Below are 8,092 nucleotides of genomic sequence, written 5' to 3' on the forward strand. Positions count from 1 at the left end.
CTGATTATCCAATGTTAATAAAATAAAAACTGAAGTTAAAATAATGTCTACAGGCTTTTGCTCACCAAGTTTATTCATTAAAAGTATCATTGAGATAATCTGTATACAAATATCCAGTATTCCCATTTCAGGAAGTATTGTTTTTTTATACTAAATATTGCTGTTATTTATAATCTAAGTTTTGCTTAATTGATAACTTAAAAGATTTAAACATACACAAAACACTTGCCTAAAATTCATTAATTTGTTAGAGAATAGTATTGCTGCTTTCAGAAAATTCCTCAAGAAAAATATTATTTAATTAAGTAAGCACAGAATTTAAAAGAAATATTAAGGCATTATGAATATTCACAAAGCTAGTGAGGTTTAGAAAAATGGGACATTTTGTTTACCAAACTAAAATTTTATTTAAAAAACAAATACAAATTAATCCTTTTAGCCCTAGAAAAGCAGTTAAGAATAATCTGAAAAATAATGGACCTGTAAAATCTGTCTTGTTGCCTCCAAAAAATAATGATGTAGAATCAAAGTTTAATTTTGAAACAATTAAAAACATAAGAAGGGTTTTCAATGACTGGCAAGTTAGTTACCCTGATTAACTTAAATATCTTTCTACTGAAACATTAATCTAGGGTTCTAGTCTAAGTATTTGCATGGATATAGAATCAAGAACCTTAGATTTAATTTCATAGTGCCTAGGAAAGAATTGTTATGTCCTTGTCTCAGTGGGTAATCTTGAATAATTCACTTATGTCCTCAGTTTCTTCATCAGTTTTATGGAATGATGACACATAGCCAATTAACTCACGCTATTAGGAGCAAATAAATGATCTGTAGGTTATTCAGATCCTCCTATTTGTATCATATGAATCAGCATGTTACAGTCTCTATGTTGGTGTTGGCCATGCTCTCCAAATTCTATTTCTCTACCCCATGGGCTCACAACTTGACTACATTTCTCGGTATTCTCTGCATGAGAACACTGTCAAAAATGATCAATGCCACTCTCAGGCCTTGCTTTGCAAAACCTGCACAATCATTCATGATCTCTCTCCCTTCTTCTTTGCAGAGTCAAATGCTGAGAACCCAGTGGAAGACTCCAAGACCTTAGGGGATTGTCCAGTCGCTTGTCCAACCCATAGTCCATGGGCCACATGTAGCTCAGGACGGCACTGAATGCGGCCCAATACAAATTCATAAACTTTCTTAAAACATTATGGGTTTTTTTGTGACTTTTTTTTAGTAGCTCATAAGCTATGATTAGTCGTAGTGTATTTTATGTGTGGCCTAAGACAATTATTCTTCTTCCAGTGTGGCACAGGGAAGCCAAGAGATTGTACACCCGTGCATTAGACAGAACAAGCAGCAGAAACGGATTAGATCATTATACAACATAGGTATGCATCAAAGCACGGCATAAAATTTTTTGTGTTCCATAAATATATACAATTGCAATGTGTCAATTAAAATGAATAAATACAAATAGGTGGCTGGATGCTGTGACTTATGCCTGTAATCCTATTACTTTGGGAGTCCAAGGCAGGCAGATCACTTGAGCCCAGGAGTTCGAGATCAGCCTGGGCAACATGGCAAAACCCTGTTTCTACAAAAAATATAAAAAGTTAACTGGGCATGGTGGCACGTGCCTATAGTCCCAGCTACCTGTGAGATTGAGTTGGGAGAATCACCTGAGCCCAGGAAGTCGAGGCTGCAGTGAGCCACGATGGCGCCACTGAACTCCAGCCGGGGCAACAGAGTAAGACCCTGTCCATCTCCCAGATAGCTCCCCAAAAGTAGGCAAATCATTACTCTCAGATTCAGATGGTTTTCAAATAAATGTGTGTAACAGACCTTACTACCATAAATAGAAAGATGGTTACACACATAAACTCAACTGCCATGGAGTCATTATCTTTATTGTATGCTGATTTCTTATATAATACTGTAATATGATATGAGGAAATAACAATGATAGCTAAAATGTATTGAATATAGATTATATACCAAGCAGTTTCAAGCACAACATGTGATTGATCTCAATTAATACAACAAACCACATGAGGAAAACATATTATTCCTATTTTACTGACACAAAATTGAAGCTTAGGAATGTTAAATAACTTGCCCATACTCATGAAGTAGAAAGTGTTGAACTAGGACTGTCTAACTGTCAAGTCCATGGCATTCACTAAACTACAGTATGAAGAAGCAACCTGGAATGACAGCCAGGACACCAGGAATGTAAACTCAGCCCTAACACTAATATTAAGGATATGATCCTGAGAAGAGATTATTTTTCTTATCTGGGCCTCAAATTTCTCCGGTCTCTTCCAGCGTTAATTTTTTGTTATTCTTATCCAGGATCAAAAAGCTTAGAATTGCTTGGAGACTAATGACCTTCTGCATCAACTTTGCTGGTGCTTAAGTGTTTATCTCCTGAAATAGAGGACATTTCTTAAAATTCTGATTAAAAATCTAAAAAAATAACTGTGACATTAATATCAAAAGTTTGAAGCAGGTGTCAATCTGTGTTTGGGTATTTTTCTATTCAGAATACCCTTATGATGTGCTTCCCATATATACATAAAACCTATTTAGAGAAATAACTTTGTAAGTAGGGTTGCAGAACATCCTGTATATACACAGGACCTGCTGTATAATTAATGATATTTTCCTGTATCCTATATTGACTTTGTCAGAAGGCTTTAAAAGCCCTCTATTCAGTCGTTCTGTTAATTTTTTTTAAAAGTCAGCAGTTAGAGTTATTTTCAGACTATAGTAATTAGAGTTTAAATTACTTAAAAGATGGCAACACTAGGTGAATATCATACCACTGAAAATAAAAATTTGAACAATTCCTTATGATCTCTCCTGCAAACTTGGTTGTGGGAAAACCAAATGGAGGAATAAGAATTAAACGTACTAATTTTTCATATTCAAAAAAGAAAATGACCATTCTTTTGGCTAAAATCCCAGGTTCTGAACAAGAAAACATCTTTAGAGATAACCTCAGATTAGTAAATCTGCTCCCAAAAATCAGCCAATCAGCAGCAGTCTCAGAATAATAACTATACTTTGGAAAGTTAGCAAATCAGTTACAGTCCCAGGCTTCTGAAAGTCAGCCAATGAGTAATTCGCTCCGGTGACCGCATTACTGAAAGTCAGCCATCAAGAGTGGCCTTTCTCCCAAGACCTTACTAACATAGGTGCTTATCTGTCAATCCCTAAACACTTCTGCTCCTGAAAATCTGACAATTCTAGAACACTGACCTTCCCAAAACCTTACATAAAATTAACAAAGCTGTGCCTTCCAAGAATGGGTCTCCCTTGCAGGCAAATGGAAAGTTCATTGTTTACATCAGATGTGAATTCTATTTATTCATTCACATATTTCCAATATTTTGACGGTTCAACCCCTGTTTACATTTATTTATGAGTTCAGACTTGTGAGTGACAGACTTGCCCAGACACTGTGAGATGAGCAAATTTAATTTCTTCATTTCTTCTGGTAATTACTGTTAACTTTCTTTTAATTGTATATATTTGAAAGTGCCTCTGTAGTATAATAGATAACACATTGAACTCCTAAAATTGTGCATATTAGAGCCCCCAATGGAAAAAAAATAAGTGTAAATGTTTGGACAAATAACCTAAGAGGTGGTCATTTATTAAACAAGGAAAAATTATTTTGAAGCAATTTGTATAACACGCAACTGTTCATTTAATATCATTCAATATCAAAAATGGTGGAAAGTAACATATAAACCAGCATATACTAACAGCTAGGCATAAGAGATGTCTGATTTATTCAACTAGTACCAAAAAAAGTCATAAATTAACACCCTTTGACAATCATCTCCAGATTTCCCCATTCCTCATTTCCTGGCAAACACCATTTTACTCTGCTTCAATGAATTATTTTCATATCTTGGCTATGATGCTTCAACGAGTATGGACGGAGGGTATAGATATCTATTTGAGATTTTGCTTTCATTTCCTTTGGATATTTACTCAGAAGTGGAGTTGCTAGATCCTATGGTACTTCTGGTTTTAAAATTTTTTTAGGAACCTCTCATACTTTTTTTTATATATATATAATGTCTGTACTAGTTTACAGTTCTACAAACAGTTTACAATGGCAGGCTTCCTTTTTCTCCACCCCCTTGCCAACACTTGTTATCACTTCTATTTCTTTATAATGACCATCTTAACAGATGCGAGTTAATATCTTATTGTTATTTTCATTTGCACATTGAGGACCTTTTCATGGACCTTCTGGCCATTTGTTTGTCTTCTTTGAAAAAAATGTCTATTCACTGACACCAACAAAGATTGTTATTGACATTGCCAGTGCCAGAGCGAAGAAACTTATTGACAGCTAAAGCTACTGCTGTACTTCTTTATAATTTACTCACTTCCCCAGCTCCTCCTCCAAAGCCATTACCTTTGCAGAGTTTAAATTTTTGGTTCCACACTCTTCTAATTGGGAGATAATGTGCAAGAAGGGCCAGAGGAGTAATAGCCTCCCCATTTTTTTTTTTTTTTAATTTTCTCTGTATTTCTTAAGGGTAGACAGCTCTATTCAGCCTTCCTTCTTGTAATTTCCTTCTGAGTTCGTACTCTTAGATAGGTTTTTACACGTCGCATATAGTGTTTTCATCCTCCCCATGTATTTCAGTAGGTTCTTTTGCTTTCAGGATTTAGAAGCATTGCCAAAGACAGCCAGGAAGAAGGAAGCTGTAGAGGTAGTTTTTGTTTGTTTCTGCTTTTGTGGTGGAGGGATGGGGCAAGAGATAAGAGGCTGTTACCTCAGTAAAAACCTTCAGGCCACAAAGCAAAAAGTTGCATAGCCACAGTGAAGATCTAATTGGATCTAGTTTTTAAGTCACAGTTATTGCCAATTTAGGTTAAGTTTTGGTTTTGGAGCTTTTATACACAATACTTTAATTAGGCATCACAGTTTTGCAACCTCTGCTCCAAACAAAAATAGATTTTTTTTTTTTTTAAAGAGAGTTTAATCTCTGAACTCTCAATGATTCATATATACACATAACATCTGTGATGTTATATTATCGTCTGAGTATAAAGAGAGCCTCATATAATAAATTTGGAAGTGTTCCCTCATTTTTAATTTTCTGGAAGAGTTTGAGAAAGACTGGCGTTAGTTAACTCTTCTTTAAGTGCTTCGTAGAATTCACCGGTAAAGCTGTCTAGTTATGGATTTTTCTTTGTTGGCAGGTTTTCTATTACAGACTCAATATCCTTAATGTTGTTCTCATCAGATTTTTTATTTCTTTATGACTCAGTCTTGATAGGTTGTGTGTTTCTGGAACTTATCCATTTCTTCTAGGTTATCTAATTTGTTGGCATAAAACTTCATTTGTTGGTTTACAGTAGTCTCTTATGAATCTTTGTATTTCTTCAAAGAAGAACTTAACAATTGCGGTAACAGTTGTAATATCTCTTTTATTTATAATTTAATTTGAGTCTGTTCTCCTTTTATTCTTTGTTAGTCCAACTAATTTTGCCAACTTTGTCTTTTCAAAAAACAACTCTTAATTTTATTGATCTTTTAGTTAGACCCTATTTCATTTATTTCTTCTCTGATCTTTTTTATTTCCTTTCTTCTGCTGACTTTAGGCTTAGTTTGTTCTTTTTCTTATTCTTTGATATATAAAATTAGGTTGTTTATTTAACTATCTATCTATTTATTTTTTTATTATTATTTTTTTTTTGGAGACTGAGTCTTGCTCACTCTGTTGCCCAGGCTGGAGTACAGTGGCGCAATCTTGGCTCAGTGCAAGCTCTGTCTCCCAGGTTCACGCCATTCTCCTGCCTCAGCCTCCCGATTAGCTGGGACTACAGGTGCCCACCACCACTCCCGGCTAATTTTTTGCATTTTTTAGTAGAGATGGGGTTTCACCATGTTAGCCAAGATGGTCTTGATCTCCTGACCTCATGATCCACATGCCTCAGCCTCCCAAAGTGCTGAGATTACAGGCGTGAGCCACCGCGCCCACCTGTCTTTTTATTAATGTAGGCATTTATCACTATAAACTTTTCTCTTTGAATTACTATTGCTGTATCAAAAAAGTTTTGGTATGTTGTGTTTCCATTTTCATTTCCCTTAAGATATAATTTTTTATTTCCCTTTTGCTTTCTTCTTTAACTCATTGCTTGTTCACAAGTGTGTTGTTTAATTTACACATTTAAAAATTTTAAATTGACTGTATTATTTGTATGTAGTTTTACACCATTGGGATTATGGGGAAAGGATTCCCTATTTCATAAATGGTGCTGGGGAAACTGGCTAACCATATGTAGAAAGCTGAAACTGGATCCCTTCTTTATACCTTATACAAAAATTAATTCAAGATGGATTAAAGACTTAAATGTTAGACCTAAAACCATAAAAACTCTAGAAGAAAACCTAGGCAATACCATTCAGGCCATAGGCATGGGCAAGGACTTCATGTCTAAAACACCAAAAGCAATGGCAACAAAAGCCAAAATTGACAAATGGGATCTAATTAAACTAAAGAGTTTCTGCACAGCAAAAGAAACTACCATCAGAGTGAACAGGTAATCTACAGAATGGGAGAAAATTTTTACAATCTACCCATCTGACAAAGGGCTAATATCCAGAATCTACAAAGAATGTAAAAAAATTTATAAGAAAAAATCAAACCCCATCAAAAAGTAGGCAAAGGGTATGAACAGACACGTCTCAAAAGAAGACATTTATGCAGTCAAAAGACATATGAAAAAATGCTCATAATCACTGGCCATCAGAGAAATGCAAATCAAAACCACAATGAGATACCATCTCATACCTGTTAGAATGGCGATCATTAAAAAGTCAAGAAACAACAGGTGCTATGAAAAAATGCTCATAATCACTGGCCATGAGAGAAATGCAAATCAAAACCACAATGAGATACCATCTCATACCTGTTAGAATGGCGATCATTAAAAAGTCAAGAAACAACAGGTGCTGGAGAGGATGTGGAGAAATAGGAACACTTTTACACTGTTGGTGGAACTGTAAACTAGTTCAACCATTGTGGAAGACAGTGTGGCGATTCTTCAAGGATCTAGAACTAGAAATACCATTTGACTCAGCCATCCCAATACTGGGTATATACCCAAAGGATTATAATTCATGCTTCTATAAAGACACATGCACACACATGTTTATTGTGGCACTATTCACAATAGCAAAGACTTGGAACCAACCCAAATGTCCATCAGTGATAGACTGGATTAAGAAAACGTGGCACATATATACCATGGAATACTATGCAGCTATAAAAAAGGATGAGTTCATGTCCTTTGTAGGGACATGGATGAAGCTGGAAACCATCATTCGGAGCAAACTATCGCAAGGACAGAAAATCAAACACTGCATGTTCTCACTCATAGGTGGGAATTGAACACTGAGAACGCTTGAACACAGGATGGGGAACATCACACACTAGGGCCTGTCATAGGATGGGGGAATAGGGGAGGGATAGCATTAGGAGATTTGCCTAATGTAAATGATGAGTTAATGGGTTCAGCACACCAACATAGCACATGTATACATACATAACAAACCTGCACGTTGTGCACATGTACTCTAGACCTTAAAGTATAATTTAAAAAAAATTAAAAAAAAGAAAAATACTTGAAAATACTTCGATTTTCTCATGGAATTTTAAAGTCAGCTAAGTCAACTTGGTCTACAGTGTTGCTCAAGTAAGCAGTTTCCTTATTGATTTTCTGCCTGGATAATCTAAACATTGTTGAAAGTGGGATATTGAAGTCCCACACAATTATTGTATTGCTATTTTTCTCTTCAGCTCTGTTAATATCAGTTTTATATATTTAGGTGCTAAAATGTTGTGTGCACATATATTCAGAATTTGCATATCCTCCTCTTGATACATTGATCACTTCATTGTTATATAATGACCTTCTTCCTGTCTTGTGACAAATTTTGACTGAATGTCAATTTTTTTTTTTAAATATATGTATAGTAGTAACCCCTGCACTCTTTTGCTTACCATTTTCATGGAATATCTTTTTCTGTTTTTTCACTTTTAGCCAATGT

This window comes from Macaca fascicularis, chromosome 9 (genome assembly GCF_037993035.2).
Source record: "Macaca fascicularis isolate 582-1 chromosome 9, T2T-MFA8v1.1".
NCBI lineage: Eukaryota > Metazoa > Chordata > Mammalia > Primates > Cercopithecidae > Macaca > Macaca fascicularis.